Source organism: Bufo bufo, chromosome 4 (assembly GCF_905171765.1).
Source record: "Bufo bufo chromosome 4, aBufBuf1.1, whole genome shotgun sequence".
In the NCBI taxonomy this organism is placed as follows: Eukaryota; Metazoa; Chordata; class Amphibia; order Anura; family Bufonidae; genus Bufo; species Bufo bufo.
In genome coordinates, this window is record NC_053392.1 from 531,582,970 (window position 1) to 531,603,930 (window position 20,961).

Here is a 20,961-nt window from a genome sequence, read left to right on the forward strand (position 1 = left end):
TGTTGTGCAAATGGGATAGACAACAGGTGGAAATTATAAGCAATTAGCAAGACACCCCCAATAAAGGAGTGGTTCTGCAGGTGGTGATCACAGACCACTTCTCAGTTCCTATGCTTCCTGGCTGATGTTTTGGTCACTTTTGAATGCTGGCGGTGCTTTCACTCTAGTGGTAGCATGAGATGGAGTCTACAACCCACACAAGTGGCTCAGGTAGTGCAGCTTATCCAGGATGGCACATCAATGCGAGCTGTGGCAAGAAGGTTTGCTGTGTCTGTCAGCGTAGTGTCCAGAGCATGGAGGCGCTACCAGGAGACAGGCCAGTACATCAGGAGACGTGGAGGAGGCCGTAGGAGGGCAACAACCCAGCAGCAGGACCGCTACCTCCGCCTTTGTGCAAGGAGGAACAGGAGGAGCACTGCCAGAGCCCTGCAAAATGACCTCCAGCAGGCCACAAATGTGCATGTGTCTGCTCAAACGGTCAGAAACAGACTCCATGAGGGTGATATGAGGGCCCGACGTTCACAGGTGGGGCTTGTGCTTACAGCCCAACACCGTGCAGGACGTTTGGCATTTGCCAATGAACACCAAGATTGGCAAATTCGCCACTGGCGCCCTGTGCTCTTCACAGATGAAAGCAGGTTCACACTGAGCACATGTGACAGACATGACAGAGTCTGGAGACGCCGTGGAGAACGTTCTGCTGCCTGCAACATCCTCCAGCATGACCGGTTTGGCATTGTGTCATTAATGGTGTGATGTGGCATTTCTTTGGAGGGCCGCACAGCCCTCAATGTGCTCGCCAGAGGTAGCCTGACTGCCATTAGGTACCGAGATGAGATCCTCAGACCCCTTGTGAGACCATATGCTGGTGCGGTTGGCCCTGGGTTCCTCCTAATGCAAGACAATGGTAGACCTCATGTGGCTGGAGTGTGTCAGCAGTTCCTGCAAGACGAAGGCATTGATGCTATGGACTGGCCCGCCCGTTCCCCAGACCTGAATCCAATTGAGCACATCTGGGACATCATGTCTCGCTCTATCCACCAACGTCACGTTGCACCACAGACTGTCCAGGAGTTGGCAGATGCTTTAGTCCAGGTCTGGGAGGAGATCCATCAGGAGACCATCCGCCACCTCATCAGGAGCATGCACAGGCGTCATACAGGCACGTGGAGGCCACACACACTACTGAGCCTCATTTTGACTTGTTTTAAGGACATTACATCAAAGTTGGATCAGCCTGTAGTGTGTTTTTCCACTTTAATTTTGAGTGTGACTCCAAATCCAGACCTCCATGGGTTGACAAATTTGATTCCATTTTTTTATTTTTGTGTGGATTTTGATTGTCAGCACATTCAACTATGTAAAGAACAAAGTAATTCAGAAGAATATTTTAATTAATTCAGAATCTAGGACTGTGTTATTTTTGTGTTCCCTTTATTTTTTTTAATGCAGTGTCATATATATATATCTATATATATATATATATAATGTGAGTACAATACAGTATCTAACCTGTGCATGCTATAGTGTTTAAGAGCAATTTACATACCTTAACCCTCCCATTTCTTTTTGTCCATTCCCTTCCCCTAGTTGAACTTCATGGGTGTACCTTTTTGTAGCTAAAAAAAACGAATTCACTCAACATATTCTGAGATGTGTGGCATGTGCTGATCAGCTTTGATATACAAACTATGATTTTATGATACTCTGTCAGGAGATATACTGTATATTCACAATTTGACTGGGTGTAGACACCCAGTGATCGTGATGTGAATTGCAGGATGTCAAGGGCTTAGCTACCATTTTGCAAGCATGTATTGAATTTGTATTGTTAGAAATTAGAGTCCTTAACAAAACGAGAAAAGTTAAAAGTGGATACATTTGTATGTAATTGTGTAACATGACTACATGTACTGCCTTCACTTTTAAAAATCAAAGAGTATATTAGCAATTAACACTACTACTTGAATCTCTTTTAGGAGTAATATTTGTCTAAAACAGCTGCACCCTCATAGAGAGGACATGACAGCAGCACCTGCAGCTTTTGTTCTGCCTTATAATGTATTATACTCTAGCAATAATTAATTCACAACAGAAGCACAGTTCCTTAATTAAGGGATTACTGTGTGACACAAGCCTCATAAATCTTGGAAGTCCCTGAGTAAACAAGGTAATAGACTGAGGAATGACTGATAGCAGCTTAATGAATAGTTTTCTAGTAGGTTCATCTATGCTGGATGACATGTTGATGCCATGTACAATACTGTATGAAGCAATGATAGCATCTTATTACAATGTGTACTGATTATAAATATATGCTATAAATTGAAGGGAAGCAACACCCTTGTAAATATAAACTATTACTGGATTTTTAAATAAATGCTGTGATACAAATCTTCAGAGGAGGTACAATTACGGAAAGAAGAAAACCTGCTGACAAGGGTGGGGCGGTGGTTGTCATGGATACTGCAATGTATGTCAAGGAAATCAATAGACAATTACAGGACATGGAAGTCTATGAACAACTACCTGGGGATCCCAAATGGGAGATTATGCGTGACATAGGAGTGATACTGGAGGAGGCGGTACAAAATTCCATCATTGATGATGGGCTATGCAAATATCTTAAAGTGAGCCACCCTGTCACTCCTATGTTATACGTACTCCCCAAGATACATAAAAGGCTAGATAATCCGCCAGGCCGACCCATTGTATCTTGCAGAAATTCGGTCTTTACTCTATTTCGATATTCCTTGACAGGCTATTACACATTCATGCGACCTCCGCCCATCCTATGTCAAGAACACTGGACATTTCTTGTTAAAGTTACGTGAATTGCAGCTTCCAGATCAGTTTCCTATTGGTTAGCTTTGATGTGTCTCTTGTACACGTCCCACTTGATCTTTACATCCGGCCTCTAAAGTCGTCGATGTGGCCCTAGGCGAATGGGACTCTCTTTGGGGCGTGCTGCCATTTTGTCCTCCGCCTCCTGGAGGTGGTCCTGAGGGGATTATTTTCTCTTCGGGGACACCTATCTACCAGCAGAGGAGAGGTGTGGCAATGGAGTCCAATGTGGCCCCCACCTACCGCCAACATCTTTATGGCCGAGGTTGAGGACAGATTGGTATACCAATCGCAATATTTTGGAGGGCTCTGTGTTGGTGGCGCTACATCGACGACGTTTTTATGATCTGGACTGGTACAACCTGGGGAGTTGGACTGACTTTCACCTACACTAAATTCAGGTGTACCTGGGTTACAGTTTACAGTCACGTCTTCTGAAAGTGAACTTCACTTCCTTGGATGTGCGAGTCTATGTAGTGGGGGGAGAATCAAAACAGACCTCCATCAGAAGCCCACTGATAGGAATACCCTTCTCACACATGACCGTTACCACCCCCGATCGGATGTTAGACTCCTTACCTTGGAGCCAATTAATAAGAGACAGATGGATTGTATCCGATGACCTCAATCTTTACACAGAGGCGTGGACGCCATGTGTAACAGATTTACTGAACGGGGCCTATCCCAGGAAAACTCCTATACAGGACAAAAGAGGGGTGATATTAATTGACAGAGATTCTGCACTCCAAAATCATCGAGAGCTAAGGTCACGAGTAGAGTTCCTTTTGTGTCTGTATATGGTCGGACAGTGGAGATATTGCTCATATCCTTAGAAAGAGAGTGGCATTATACTACCAAGAGGTTTGCCGGATATTGATGAATATAGTGCCCCTCCATTGATGGCGTACAAGAGGAACTCTAATTTGCGTGACAGGCTGGTAAAGACAGACGTTGGAGGTTCAGGTCTGGGCACACAAATGCTCTTTGCCCCACATAGAAATGGAACTTTCCCTTGTTTATCCTGTTGCAATTGTGGTAACATTCTAAAAGGTGATCATTTTTTTCATCCTTTACAGTGGCAAGAAGTATAAGATTAATGGCTACTACACATGTAGATCCCGAGATGTTGTTTACGTCATACAATGTCCTTGTAGTCTCATCTATGTTGGTGAGACTACAATGGAGATTCGTGAATGGACTAACAAACATAAAAGTACAATTCGCAAAGCTAACCTGGATAAACCAGTAGCCAAACATTTTGTGGAGGCAGGACACTCTGTCAATCAATTGCGCTTTAGGATGATAGACAGTGTGGGTGTTTTACGTAGGGGTGGAGACAGAGATGCTGCTCTTATAAAAAATAAAAAAAAAAGAACTTAATGGATATATACCCTAAGGTCCCTGCAACCTTATGGACTCAATTTGGAGTTCAATGTTTGCAGGGATCAGTTAGGTCTTCATCCGTCACAAGTATTGATATGTTTTTATATGGGAGTTTTATATGCACCCCCTGGTTAATCACTGCAATAATTTGAGGTATCTCTATGTAATGATTCCCAGGCCCTATTATTGTGGGGCACTTAGTATATAGGATCAGTATGCCAACCATCATAACTTCTTATAACATTTTGATCATCCCTCTGCATGATAGTGGGCGAGTATTTAACATACTTCGTGGCCCCTCTCGTGGAGATGCACATGTCCAGGGGTACGACAGTTTGCGACAGCTTCACAGCATGGCTATAACAACGCATACACAAACAGTGGTCATCTGATCGAGATCATCGGTCACGTGACTTGCACGTCGGCTATGGCGTCGTCGGTGCGGGTGTCTCTCATTGGTTGTTGACACCGCTGGTTTATTCTAATTGTGATCTCCAGGAGAGGTGGGATCACAGCTAAGCCCGCGAGACTTGATCTGCTCTCGCATCGTCGCAGGACAATGACATGTATGGACATGCGCAGTTACTCGACGGGCACACCGAGGTCTGCATAGCCGCCATCACAGGAAGCTCATACAGGTGAGCTATAGGGGTGTACACACTTTATGTTAAATAGGCACTGCAGTCCGATCCATTTATTATTGGCTTTGATTAGATTTGCTTCATTAATCCTGTTTTTTGATTGGGTGAATAATGCTGTGGGAGTGCATGTTTTTAACTATTTATATGTGGGCATTATCACTTGTATTGGTATGCTTGACAAAGGCTAGATGTAGCCGAAACGTTGCATGTTTTTGTACACCGTGCCATGGAGTTCTGAATAAAGAGGTAATTTGTTTGGAGATGCTGCTGAAGCCTACGTTTTTCTATTGCCTTCACCTTGACCGCCCTGGATCTGGGGTCTCTTGCTCAGCTGCTGCATTCCTTCAACTAAAGCTCTCGAAAGCCTTTTGTGTGCTGCTCCTGTCTTTCGTTTTCTAGGTTATGGTATGAAGTGATTGGCTAGTGAAGATGTGAATGATCGCGCAAAATTATGTTCGCGCGTTCGCACACTTATTCGCACCCTTTCCATTGCCGCGCTTATCCTCATGGATGAAGAAACCTTTGTTCGACGGTCCCCATCCCTCCCGCCTCAGCCGGCGCCATGACACTGGTATCTTGCAGTAATACCAGGCCAGGCACAAATCAGCTACAGGTCGGGACGACCAGACCATCGTGCGAAAGTCTCTGCGCAGATGCGAACACGAATGCGAACGAATCTGCGCATTTCCATAGGATAGATGGCGACGATACGGCGAACAATAATTTTTCCACAACAAACCTTTTTGGGCAAAATACTCAATTTTACAGCCCTTGCTGCATCTGTACGTGTGACGTTCAAGCGTTATATACTGCTGTCATATTCTGTTATAAAAAAAACACCCATTTTGGGCAAAATACTTAATTTGCGGCATTGTCATCATCTGTCAGTGTGAGATACACGCTTTAGACACTGCTGTGCTATTCTGCTATTTTAAAAAATATTTTGAGCAGGAAAACTTAAATTTGCAGCCTTTGCTGCATCTGTCAGTGTGAGATACATCCTTTAGATACTGTTGTTCTATTCTGCTATAAAAAAAAACACCCATTTTGGGCAAGATCCGAAATATGAGGAGAGCATCAAATAAGGGATGTGGCCCGATCGTGGTGCTGCTGGTGGAGCTCCTGTTGCAGGGACTGGATTGTGGTCGATCTGTGCCAGCTACACGCACAAGTGAAACACCTTCCTCAGGTGCGAGTAGGCGACAGAAACCTTCAGCGGAATTTGGTCAGGCCTAATGCGGCTCTATGAATGGTTGAGGCCTGATCAAGTACAGGCGATAGTAGTTTGGGTTGCTGACAGTGCCTCCGTTCCTTTACATTGTCACCTACCCAGTCTCCTGCTGAAGATCAGAGTTTGCACCTGCAGCCGATGTCTATCAGTCTTTCACCTCACCCCCTTGCAAATCTGCCAAGCAGTCTGAGCCCCAAATCATGCAGCAGTCTCTTCTGCTTTTTGATGACTCTGCTAGCAGGTAGAGATGTCGCGAACATAAAATTTTCGGTTCGCGAACGGCGAACACGAATTTTCGCAAAATGCTCGCGAACGGGCGAACCGGGGCGAACCGCCATAGACTTCAATAGGCAGGCGAATTTTAAAACCCACAGGGACTCTTTCTGGCCACAATAGTGATGGAAAAGTTGTTTCAAGGGGACTAACACCTGGGACTGTGGCATGCCGGAGGGGGATCCATGGCAAAAACTCCCCATGGAAAATTACGCAGTTGACGCAGAGTCAGGTTTTAATCCATAAAGGGCATAAATCACCTAACATTCCTAAATTGTTTGGAATAACGTGCTTTAAAACATCAGGTATGATGTTGTATCGATCAGGTAGTGTAAGGGTTACGCCCCGCTTCACAGTGACAGACCAAACTCCCCGTTTTAAACAACTGCAAACAGTCCATTTGCACAACCGCAAACTCCCCATTTGCACAATGTTAGATACCAAGCTAGCCATGTCCCGTTCCTTGTCCTCACTGACGTCATTGAAGGTCTCTTCCTCCACCCAGCCACGTACAACACCAAGGGTCCCCGAAAGGTGACAACAAGCCCCCTGGGACGCCTGCTGTGGTTGGTCTTCCACCTCCTAAAAGCCACCTTCCTCCTCTGACTACTCTTCTTCAGACTCCTCTCTCTGCGTTGCCGCAGGTCCAGCAATCGACGACGACAAGGCTGCTTCTGGTGGTGATGGTGACCACAACTCTTCCTCTTCATGCTCATCTACGGCCTGATGCAGCACTCTTCGCAGGGCACGCTCCAGAAAAAACGCATATGGGATGAGGTCGATGATGTTGCCTTGGGTTTGACTGACCAGGTTTGTCACCTCCGCAAAAGGACGCATGAGCCTACAGCCATTGTGCATGAGCGTTCAGTAACGCGGCCAAAAAATACCCAGCTCCGCAGAGGCTGTCCTCTTTTTTTTTTTTATTAAAAAAATCTGTTCTTACCAGTTTAATCTCTGTTTTGTCCCCTATCAGGGGCCGGTGTGGTGTATGGAATAGATTTTAGGAACCGGGGAGATGGAAAAAGATGCTTGGTCGGTCCTCTTACTTCCAATTTGGGGCACTGCCGTGTGCGCCGTGCAATGTCCTATGCAATCCCAATATGAGTGGTATGTAAGTAGTACTATTCCTATCAGTTTAATCCCTGTTACGTCCCCTATCAGGGGCCGATGTATGGAAGAGATTTTAGGAACCGGGAGATGGAAAAAGATGCTTGGTCGGTTCTCTTACTTCTAATTTGGGGCACTGCGCGTGCGCCGTGCAATGTTCTATGCAATCCCAATATGAGTGGTATGCTAAGTAGTACTATTCCTATCAGTTTAATCCCTGTTACATCCCCTATCAGGGGCCGGTGTATGGAATAGATTTTAGGAACCGGGAGATGGAAAAAGATGCTTGGTCGGTCCTCTTACTTCCAATTTGGGGCACTGCGCGTGCGCCGTGCAATTTACTGTGCTACCAGATATGAGTGGTATGTTAAGTAGTACTATTCCTATCAGTTTAATCCCTGTTACGTCCCCTATCAGGGGACGTGTATGGAATAGATTTTAGTAACCGGGAGATGGAAAAAGATGCTTGGTCGGTCCTCTTACTTCCAATTTGGGGCACTGCGCGTGTGCCGTGCAATTTACTGTGCTACCAGATATGAGTGGTATGTTAAGTAGTACTATTCCTATCAGTTTAATCCCTGTTACATCCCCTATCAGGGGACATGTATGGAATAGATTTTAGGAACCGGGAGATGGAAAAAGATGCTTGGTTGGTCCTCTTACTTCCAATTTGGGGCACTGCGCAGTGCGCCGTGCAATGTACTGTACAATCCCAATATGAGTGGTATGTTAAGTAGTACTATTCCTATCAGTTTAATCCCTGTTACGTCCCCTATCAGGGGACGTGTATGGAATAGAGTTTAGACAACCGCAAAGAGTTGTCAATAGTTGACACACTCATGACATAAATTTTATTCCTCTATGCGTCAATCTTGGTGTAGTGATGACTGTGCTCGTGCGCAAGTTTGGCAGATTGCAGGCGATGGAAGTTTTTCAAAGCCTATGGTCGTGCTGAGGTAGTTCAGTGACAGTTAAGTGACCCAGAAAACAATGATTCTGCAGTGTGGGCCCATTGTTGGCCTAGTAGGCTTTAATGATCACCTTAGATGACCACAAAGAAATTAATGTTTTTTCTATGCAAAATTATCCAGCCGATCGCTTTTGGTCTGTTCACAATGAAGCAACGACCCTTATCTCATCTGGGGTGTGCCAACATTGCCATTGCCAACACACTCATAGAGGTGATCGCTTCATTGTGATACGCAAGCCCCTTCACCACAACAAGGTAACGATCACGAAGGGGAATTGACACATGTATGTGCCGTTTTTTTTGTTTTATTTTTGCAGTCACAGTGCAGCACCAGAGGCCAGAAAAATTAGGCATGTACATATGCCTGAAAAATTAGGTATTGTTGCAGGCCGCTGCTGTAGCAGCGGCCGGAAAAATTGATGTTTTCCAGGCAGAAAGTGCACTAAAACATTTTGGCTTGAACCCTAGTTGGTGGCGGAGAAGTCACGCAAGTCATCCGGCATGCAGAGATAAACTACAGCAGTGTGTAGACAATTTTTAGCCCAAGGCAGCTCATCCCATCACCAGGCCTTTTTTGGTCAAATGTATCGCCCACTGTCAGTCCCTTCGGGATCTATGCCTCATTCATCTTAATAAAGGTGAGGTAATCTAGACTTTTTTGACCTAGGCGACTTCTCTTCTCAGTGACAATACCTCCTGCTGCACTGAAGGTCCTTTCTGACAGGACACTTGAAGCGGGGCAGGCCAGAAGTTCTATCGCAAATTGGGATAGCTCAGGCCACAGGTCAAGCCTGCACACCCAGTAGTCAAGGGGTTCATCGCTCCTCAGAGTGTTGATATCTGCAGTTAAGGCGAGGTAGTCTGCTACCTGTCGGTCGAGTCGTTCTCTGAGGGTGGACCCCGAAGGGCTGTGGCGATGCGTAGGACTTAAAAAGCTCTGCATGTCCTCCATCAACAACACGTCTGTAAAGCGTCCTGTCCTTGCCGGCGTGGTCATGGTAGGAGGAGGATTACTTTCACCTCTTCCCCTGTTAGATTCCTGTTGTGCTGTGACATCACCCTTATACACTGTGTAAAGCATACTTTTTAATTTGTTTTGGAACTGCTGCATCCTTTCCGACTTGCGGTAATTCAGTAACATTTCAGGCACTTTCTGCTTATACCGGGGGTCTAGTAGCGTGGCCACCCAGTACAGGTTGTTCTCCTTCAGCCTTTTTATATGAGGGTCCCTCAACAGGCATGACAGCATGAAAGACCCCATTTGCACAAGGTTGGATGCCGAGCTACTCATGTCCCGTTCCTCGTCCTCACTGATCTAACTGAAGGTCTGTTCTTCCCCCCAGCCACGTACAACACCACGAGTGCCAGATAGGTGACAACGAGTACCCTGGGATGCCTGCTGTGGTTGGTCTTCCTCCTCCTCAAAGCCACATTCCTCCTCTGACTCCTCTTCCTCAGACTCCTCTTCCAGCGTTGCCGCAGGTCCAGCAAGCGATGCTGATAAGGCTGTTTCTGGTGGTGATGGTGGCCACAACTCTTCCTCTTCCTCTTCACGCTCATCTACGGCCTGATCCAGCACTCTTTGCAGGGCACGCTCCAGGAAGAAAACAAATGGGATGATGTTGCTAATGGGGCCTTCGGTGCGACTGACTAGGTTTGTCACCTCCTCAAAAGGACGCATGAGCCTACAGGCATTGCGCATGAGCGTCCAGTAACGTGGCAAAAAAAATACCCAGCTCCGCAGAGGCTGTACTAGCACCCCGGTCATACAAATACTCGTTGACGGCTTTTTCTTGTTGGAGCAGGCGGTCGAACATTAGGAGTGTTGAATTCCAACGTGTCGGGCTGTCGCAAATCAAGCGCCTCACTGGCATGTTGTTTTGCCGCTGAATATCTGAAAAGTGCGCCATGGCCGTGTAGGAACACCTGAAATGGCCACACACCTTCCTGGCCTGCTTGAGGACGTCCTGTAAGCCTGGGTACTTATGCACAAAGCGTTGTACGATCAGATTCAACACATGTGCCATGCACGGCACATGTGTCAACTTGCCCAAATTCAATGCCGCCAACAAATTGCTTCCGTTGTCACACACCACTTTGCCGATCTCCAGTTGGTGCGGAGTCAGCCACTGATCCACCTGTGCGTTCAGGGCGGACAGGAGTGCTGGTCCGGTGTGACTCTCTGCTTTCAGGCAAGTCAACCCCAAGATGGCGTGACACTGTCGTATCCGGGATGTGGAATAGCCCCTGGGGAGCTGGGGGGGTGCAGTTGATGTGGAGCAAGACGCAGCAGCAGAAGAGGACTCAGCCTCGGAGGTTAGAGAAGAGGATGGAGTAGGAGGAGTAGAGAAGGTGGCAGCAGGCCTGCCTGCAAGTCGTGGCGGTGTTACCAACTCCTCTGCAGAGCCACGCATTCCATGCTTGGCAGCCGTCAGCAGGTTTACCCAATGCGCAGTGTACGTGATATACCTGCCATGACCGTGCTTTGCAGACCAGGCTTCAGTGGTCAGATGGACCCTTGCCCCAACACTGTGTGCCAGACATGCCATTACTTCCTTTTCCACAATAGAGTACAGGTTGGGGATTGCCTTTTGTGAAAAGAAATTTCGGCCGGGTACCTTCCACTGCGGTGTTCCAATAGCTACAAATTTTTTGAAGGCCTCAGACTCTACCAGCTTGTATGGTACAAGCTGGCGGGCTAAGAGTTCCGACAAGCCAGCTGTCAGACGCCGGGCAAGGCGGGTGACTTTTTCATTGACATTGGCTTTTTACGCTCAAACATTTCCTTGACAGACACCTGACTGTGGGCAGATGAGCAGGAACTGCTGAAGGCGAGAGGCGGAGTGGCGGATGGTTAAGAGGGGGCAAGGTGGACAGCAGTGGTTGACATGGCTGAAGATGCTGGACCAGGAGGAGGATGGCGGCTTTGAGTTTGTGTGCTGCTTGTACTCATGTGTTGATCCCATAGACGTTTGTAATTTGAGATCATGTGCCTTCGCAAAGCAGTTGTACCTAGGTGGGTGTTGGACTTCCCACGACTCAGTTTCTTTTGGCACACGTTGGAAATGGCATCGCTGTTGTCGGAGGCAGACACACAAAAAAATGCCACACTGCTGAGCTTTGCAATGACGGCATTCTGGTGGTGGCAACAGCATGCGTTGATTGGCGTGCTGTCTGGCTGACCCCGGGTGCCGATGCATGCTGTCTGACTGTGCCACTAGCTCCTTGCGATGACCTTCTTCCAACTTGTCTCCTCCTCCTCTCTGTCTCCCCATCTGAACTATCCCCCTGTTCATCTTCTCTTCGAGCGGGCACCAACGTGACATCCACGGACACATCGTCATCATCAACCGCTTCACTTGTATCTGACAACTCAGCAAAGGAAGCAGCAGCGGGTACAACATCATCATCATCACAGCGTACGTCCATGTGTGTAATGCTGCCTGACTGAGACATATCCCTGTTATCTACATGCTCTGGCAATAATGGTTGCGCATCACTCATTTCTTCCAACTGATGTGTAAATAACTCCTCTGACGGATCAAGTGAAGCAGCTGTGGTGCTAGTGTTGGTGGTGGCGGGCGGCGGCAGGCGGGCGAGTGGTAACTTGAGAGGTGCCCGAAGCTGAGCTGGAGGAGGATGGTACGTCAAGGATCCTAGCGGAAGCTGTAGGAGATTGGGTGTCCTGTGTTAGCCAGTCAACTATGTCCTCAGAACTTTTCGAGTTCAGGGTACGTGGCCTCTGAACACTGGGCATCATTCTAGGGCCAAAGGGAATCACAGCACTACGACCACGACGGCCAATGCGGGGTGGCCTGCCTCTGCCTGTGATTTTTTTTAGATTAGTTGTACTATGCGTGCAAGCTACTGTGACACCAGATATGAGTAGTGGCACTGTGAACTGGCAGTAGTTGGCACAGTACACACTGTAGGCCTAACACACACGCTTGCAGGCAACTAACTGAAATTATATTACAGTCAAAAAAGTTTTTTTTTATGTAATCTACTGTGACACCAGATATGAGTGCCACTGGTGGCACTGTGCACTGGCAGTAGTTGGCACAGTACACACTGTAGGCCTAACACACACGCTTGCAGGCAACTAATGAAATTATATTACAGTCAAAAAAGTTTTTTTTTTTTAATGTAATCTACTGTGACACCAGATATGAGTGGCACTGTGCACTGGCAGTAGTTGGCACAGTACACACTATAGGCCTAACACACACGCTTGCAGGCAACTAACTGCAATTATATTACAGTCAAAAAAGTGTTGTTGTTTTTTTTAATGTAATCTACTGTGACACCAGATATGAGTGGCACTTGTGGCACTGTGTACTGGCAGTAGTTGGCACAGTACACACTGTAGGCCTAACACACACGCTTGTAGGCAACTAACTGAAATTATATTGCAGTCAAAAAAGTGCTTTTTTTTAAAAATGTAATCTACTGTGACACCAGATATGAGTGGCACTGGTGGCACTGTGCACTGGCAGTAGTTGGCACAGTACACACTGTAGGCCTAACACACATGCTTGCAGGCAAGTAACTGAAATTATATTACAGTCAAAAAAGTGTTTTGTTTTTTTAAATGTAATCTACTGTGACACCAGATATGATTGGCACTGTGCACTGGCAGTAGTTGGCACAGTACACGCTCTAGGCCTAACAAACACGCTTGCAGGCAAGTAACTCAACTTATATTACAGTCAAAAAAGTTTTTTTTTTTATGTAATCTACTGTGACAGCAGATATGAATGGCACTGTGCACTGGCAGTAGTTGGCACAGTACACACTGTAGGCCTAACAAACACGCTTACAGGCAAGTAACTAAAATTATATTACATTAAAAAAAGTTTTTTTGTTTTTTTTTATGTAATCTATTGTGACACCAGATATGAGTGCCACTGTGCACTGGCAGTAGTTGGCACAGTACACACTTTAGGCCTAACACACACGCTTGCAGGCAACTAACTGAAATTATATTACAGTCAAAAAAGTTTTTAGTTTTTTTTAATGTAATCTACTGTGACATCAGATATGAGTGGCACTGGTGGCACTGTGCACTGGCAGTCGTTGGCACAGTACACACTGTAGGCCTAACATACACGCTTGCAGGCAACTAACTGAAATTATATTACAGTCAAAAAAGTGTTGTTGTTTTTTTAAATGTAATCTACTGTGACACCAGATATGAGTGGCACTGGTGGCACTGTGCACTGGCAGTAGTTGGCACAGTACACACTGTAGGCAACTAACTGAAATTATATTACAGTCAAAAAATATATATTATTCTATGACACCAGATATGAGTGGCACTGTGCACTGGCAGTAGTTTACACAGTACACACTGTAGGCCTAACACACACGCTTGCAGGCAAGTAACTGAAATTATATTACAGTCAAATAAGTTTTTTTTTTTTTTTTATGTAATCTACTGTGACACCAGATATGAGTGGCACTGTGCACTGGCAGTAGTTGGCACAGTACACACTGTAGGCCTAACACACACGCTTGCAGGCAAGTAACTGAAATTATATTACAGTCAAAAAAGTGTTTTGTTTTTTTCTAATGTAATCTACTGTGACACCAGATATGAGTGGCACTGTGCACTGGCAGTAGTTTACACAGTACACACTGTAGGCCTAACACACACGCTTGCAGGCAAGTAACTGAAATTATATTACAGTCAAAAAAGTGTTGTTTTTTTTAAATGTAATCTACTGTGACACCAGATATGAGTGGCACTGGTGGCACTGTGCACTGGCAGTAGTTGGCACAGTACACACTGTAGGCCTAACACACACGCTTGCAGGCAACTAACTGAAATTATATTACAGTCAAAAAAGTGTTGTTTTTTTAAATGTAATCTACTGTGACACCAGATATGAGTGGCACTGGTGGCACTGTGCACTGGCAGTAGTTGGTACAGTACACACTGTAGGCCTAACACACACGTTTGAAGGCAACTAACTGCAATTATATTACAGTCCAAAATTTTTATTTTATTTTTTTCATGTAATCTACTGTGACACCAGATATGAGTGGTACTGCTGGCACTGTGCACTGGCAGTAGTTTACACAGTACACACTGTAGGCCTAACACACATGCTTGCAGGCAACTAACTGAAATTATATTACAGTCCAAAAAGTTTTTTTTTTTTTTTAATGTAATCTACTGTGACACCAGATATGAGTGGCACTGGTGGCACTGTACACTGGCAGTAGTTGGCACAGTACACACTGTAGGCCTAACACACACGCTTGCAGACAACTAACTGAAATTAAACTACAGTCAAAAAGTTTTTTTTTTTTTCTTTTTAAATGTAATCTACTGTGACACCAGATATGAGTGGCACTGGTGGCACTGTGCGCTGGCAGTAGTTGGCACAGTACACACTGTAGGCCTAACACACACGCTTGCAGGCAACTAACTGCAATTATATTACAGTCAAAAAAATTTTTTTTTTTAATGCAAGCTACTGTGACACCAGATATGAGTGGTGGCACTGGGCAAGTGGGCACAGTGTACGCTGTGTGCCTGACACACACGCTGGCAGGCAACTGCAGTTAGATTACAGAGGAAAAAAAAAAGCAGACTGATATACTAGCCCTAAAAAGGGCTTTTTGGGGTGCTGTCAGGACGCTGTTCTTACAGCAGATCAGATGAGTTTTTCAGGACTGGAGTGGACACTGAATACACTGGCCTAACTATCGATTTCCCTATTAAATCAGCAGCAGCTGCACTGTCTCTCCTCTCACTCAGATTGCAGCTCCTGAATGAAACTAAAATGGATGCTGTCCAGGAGGTGGGAGGGTCTGGGAGGAAGGGTATGCTGCTGATTGACTGGAATGTGTCTGCTGACTGTGAGGTACAGGGTCAAAGTTTGCTCAATGATGACGTATAGGGGGCGGACCGAACATCGCATATGTTCACCCACCGTGGCGTACGCGAACAAACGATGTTTGCCGGGAACTGTTCGCCGGCGAATAGTTTGGGACATCTCTACTGGCAGGGTTTCCCAGGGTCATCCACCTAGCCCTGCCCCAGAAGTGCAAGAGATTGAGTGCACCGATGCCCAACCACTTATGTTTCAAGATGAGTACATGGGAGGACCACCGCAGCACGTCTCGGATGATGACGAAACACAGGTACCAACTGCTGGGGCTTTCGAAAGTGTGCAGACCGACAAGGAGGGCAGGGGTGAAGACTGAGTGGAAGATGATGTGGAGGACGAAGAGGTCCTCGAAGCCACATGGTATCAAGGTCATGCGTGTGACCTGTGTAGTTCGGAGGAAGAGGCGGTTGTCGCACAGAGCCACCAGCACAGCAGAAGAGGGAGCAGGGTGCAAAAGAGCAGCGGCCGTCCCCTAGAAAGTACGCCTGCTACTGCCCACCGCACCAAGGGACAAAGCACACCAAAGCCAGCTCCAAGGAGTTCCCTGGCGTGGCAGTTCTTCAGGCAATGTGCTGACGACAAGACACAAATGGTTTGCAAGCTGTGCAATCAGAGCCTGAAGCGAGGCATAAACGTTCTCAACCTGAGCACAACCTGCATGACCAGGCATCTATGTGCAAAGCATGAGCTGCAGTGGAGTAGACACCTCAAAAACCAAGAAAGGTCTCTGGCTCCTCCTGCTTCCTCTTCTGCTGCAGTATCGGCCTCTTCATCCACCTCTGGAGTGACAGTGCCACCTGCCACCCCGCAAACAGAGGATCTGCCAGCAACACCACCACCTGGGTCACCAAGCATCTCCACAATGTCCCACGGAAGCGTTCAGCTCTCCATCTCCAAATCACTGGAGCGGAAGAGGAAGTACCCCCCTACCCACCCGCGATCCCTGGCCCTAAATGCCAGCATTTCAAAATTACTGTCCTTTGAAATGCTGTCATTCCGTCTGGTGGAGACGGAGAGCTTTAAATGCCTTATGGCGGTGGCTGTCCCATAGTATGTCGTGCCCAGACGCTACTACTTTTCCAGGTGTGCCATCCCTTCCCTGCACAACCAAGTGGGGGACAAAATCAGGTGTGCACTGCGCAACTCAATCTGTGGCAAGGTCCACCTAACTACGGATACGTGGACCAGTAAGCACGGTCAGGGATTTTATATCTCCATAACAGCACACTGGATAAATGCAGTGGCAGCTGGGCCTGAGGCGGATAGCAGTTTGGCGCATGTCCTTCCACCACCGAGGATTGCAGGGCGCTTCAGTTCGCCTCCTGTTGCTTCCTCCTCTTACTCCACTTCCTCATCCTCTACCGGTTCCTCATCCGGTCAGCGTAACACCTTCACCACCAACTTCAGCACAGCCAGGAGTAACCAACAGCAGGCAGTTTTGTAACTTATCTGTTTGGGGAACAAAAGTGCGGGCAAGAGCTGTGGAGGGGCCTTGAACAACAGACTGATGAGTGGTTGGTGCCAGTGAGCCTCAAGCCCGGCCTGGTAATGTGCGATAATGGGTGAAATCTCATAGCAGCTCTGGGCCTAGCCGGTTTGACGCACATCTCTTGCCTGGAGCATGTGCTGAATTTGGTGGTGCAGAAATTCCTTCAAATACCCCGATATGTCAGAGCTGCAGCAGAAAGTGCGGACCGTCTGTGCGCGCTTTCGGCGTTCTCACCCTGCTGCTTGCCTGTCAGTGCTGCAGCGTTTCTTCGGCCTTCCCGCTCAACGCCTCATATGCAACGTGCACACAAGATGGAACTCCACCTTGCACATGCTGGCCAGACTGTGCGAGCAGCAGCAGGCGATAGTGGAGTTTCAGCTGCAGCACGCACTGGTAAGTCGCTCTGCGGAACAGCACCACTTCACCACCAATGACTGGGCCTCCATGCGAGACCTGTGTTCCATTTTGCGCTGTTTCGAGTACTCCACCAACATGGCCAGTGCCGATAACGCCGTTCTCAGCGTTACTATCCTACTTCTATGCCTCCTTGAAAAAACGCTGCTGGCGATGATGGAAGAGGATGTGGCACAGGAGGAGGAAGAGGGATCATTTCATAGGGTTTCCAGGGCAGTCATTCACAAGTGGCTCCGAGGGTGGGTTCCTGCACCCACAAACGCCAGGTACACAATTGTCCAGCCAGGGCACAGTTCTGGAGGATGACGAGGTAGAGATGAGATGGAGGAGGAGGAACCGTGTTCACAGAAGGGTGGCATTCAAACAAGCTCAAGGCCATTACTGGTGCATGGCTGGGGGGATACAGAGGACAGAGACGCTACACCTCCCACAGAGGACAGCTTTTCGTTGTCTCTGGGCAGCCTGACACACATGAGCAATTACATGCTGCAGTGTCTCCTAACTTTTGCTGATTACTGGGTGGCCACGATGCTGGATCCCCATTACAAGGACAACGTACTGTTCTTAATTCCGTCACTGGAGCGTGATTGTAAGATGTGCGAGTACAAGCGCACGCTGGTAGACGCGCTGCTGGTGGCATTCCCACCTGACACCGGTGGCACAGTGGAAGCACAAGGCGAAGGCAGAGGAGGAGGAAGAGGTCGCCAACGCAGCTGGGGCACTTCCAGCACCTGAGAAGGCAGGGTTAGCATGGCAAAAATGTGGGAAGTCTTTGTCAGCACGCCACAACAACCAGCACCACCAGCTGATATGGAACATCTTAGCAAGAAGCAGCATTTCAGCAACATGGTGGAGCAGTACGTATTTGTGCACACGCCTACATGTACTGAATGACGGGTCTGCCCCCTTCAACTTTTCGGTCTCCAAATTGGGCACATGGCCTGAGCGTGCCCTTTACGCCTTGGAGGTGCTTGCCTGCCCTGCAGCCAGTGTATTGTCTGAACGTGTGTTTAGCACAGCAGGGAGCGTTATCACAGACAAGGCATTGATCCCACGGGACTTGTCCGTACTTTGTGCAGAATAGACATGTATACCAGCCTTAACCAGACATTGTTATACTACAGCACAATTGCTCATTGTTGTATTTTGGATATTTCACACTCTTTTGGAGTGTACCCTAATAAAAAATAAAAAAAATTTAAACCAAAAACCAGTGTTGGCTATCTCGTCCTCCTCCACTGACGCTTCCACCTACACTGCTATGTCCAACGCCTCCTTAATCTCCTACTCCATATGGACCTCCACCTCATAAATCAAGTTTATTTTATTTAATTTGTACGTATTTTATTTTATGTAATTTCACTAACTTGTCTATTACATTTTCTGTTGAAATGTACCTATTTTTGGGTGTGATATACCACTGCTATACTTAGTAGACAGGTATAAAAATTTCACTAATTTGTTTCATATTCGGGTGAAATTCACCAATTTTTGGGTGTGATATACCCCTGCTCTACCTAGTAGACAGGTAACATTTCACAAATTTGTCTGTTACATATTCGGGTGAAATTCACCACTTTTTGGGTGTTATATACCCCGGCTGTACCCAGTAGACAGGTAAAAACATTTCACTAATTTATCTGTTACATTTTCTGGTGAAATTCACCAATTTTTGGGTGTGATATACCCCTTCTCTACCTAGTAGACAGGTAACATTTCACTAATTTGTCTGTTACACATTCGGGTGAAATTCAACACTTTTTGGGTATGATATTCCCTGGCTGTACCTAGTAGACAGGTAAAAACATTTCACTAAATTGTCTGTTACATTTTCAGGTGAAATTTACCAATTATTGTCTGTGATATACCACTGCTATACCTAGTAAACAGGTAAAAAAAAATCATTAATTTGTCTGTTACATATTCGGGTGAAATTCACCAATTTTTGGGTGTGATATACACCTGCTCTACCTAGTAGACAGGTAACATTTCACAAATTTGTCTGTTACATATCCGGGTGAAATTCACCAATTTTTGGGTGTGATATACCCCTGCTGTACCTAGTAGACAGGTAAACAAATTTCACTAATTTGTCTGTTACATTGTTGGGTGAAATTCACAAATTTTTGGCTGTGATATACCCCTGCTCTACCTAGTAGACTGGAATTTCACAAATTTTTCTGTTACATTCTTGGGTGACATATTACCATTTTTGCCATGAATAAACCCCTGCTCTGCATATGTGACAGGGACCGAAATTTTTAAAAATCATCTGTTCCATTGGTGAGTGACATTAACCCATTTCTGGCAATGAAAAACCCCTGCTCTGCATAGGTGACAGGGAATGAAATTTATAAAATTCATCTTTAATTGGCCCTTTCATTCGATCATTCCGCTATAATAACTTGTCCCACATTTCAGCTAGATCACATTGCAGCCATTAACCTCCCTTGGATGTGGTATCCCTTTCTCAAGCTCCTCCTCCGGCGTGGAATCCTGATTCGCCAATAACCGTGATCAACATGGTAGGCTCAGAAAAGAACATTGAAAGTTGATAGAGAAGATATCCAAATGGATCATGGACGTCACGGGGACGTGCGATCAGGCAGACGTTATCTAGTGTCAACAAAGCGGCAGCAGGGCCTTTCCTGTCTAACGCTTCCAAATCCTAATATCCCAGTGACTTTCCCTATAATTTTTTATTAATCATTCCAATAACAGGGCATCTTAAGAGTCCTGTATTGTTATTAATCGTCACTACCTCCCCGAGGTCGGGAGTGGGTAATTGCCGCGCACCCACTCCTTTCCTTCAATTCTTCCGTTTTATTAGCTTCTCCCACATTTCCGCTCATTCACAATTAAAATTCATCCATTGATCTCCCTTGGATGTGCTATCCCTTTCTCACGCTCCCTCTCCGGCATGGAACCCTGTTTCGCCGATAACCGTGATCACCATGGTAGGCGCATAAAAGAACATCGAAAGTTGATAGAGCAGATACCCAATTGGATCGTGAACATCACGGGGACGTGCGACATGGTGGGGCAGTATGTGTGCACACGCCTACACGAACTGACTGATGGGTCTGCCCCCTGCAACTTCTGGGTCTCTAAATTGGGCACATGGCCTGAGCTTGCCCTTTACGCCTTCGAAGTGCTGGCTTACCCTGCAGCCAGTGTATTGTCTGAACGTGTGTTTAGCACGACTGGAGGGGGTTATCACAGGTTATATTTCCCAATGTTTTGGGGTGTACCCTAATTTAAAAAAATAAAAATAAATTTAAAACCAAAAAGCAGTGTAGGCTTCTTCCTCCTCCTCCACTGCCGCTTCCACCTACACCGCCACATCCACTGCCTCCTCAACCTCCTACTCCATATGGACCTCGTCCTCCTAGATCAAGATTATTATTATTTACGTATTTTATGTTAATTAAAGTTATTTCGCTATCCACATTTGTTTGCAGAGCACTTGCCATGCTCTTAACCACTTTTTGATGCCATTTGCAGCCCTCTAGCCCTTTCCATTACATTTTTAGTGCCATTTTAGTGCTCAAAAGTTTGGGTCCCCACTGACTTCAAAGGGGTTTGGGGTCAAGTTCGGGGTCAAGTTCGGGCCCCGAACATCCAGGTGTCCACTCAACTCTAAACAGGAGGCAAAGAGAAGCTCCCTGCAATCCTCGGTGGTGGAAGGACATGCACCAAACTGCTATCCG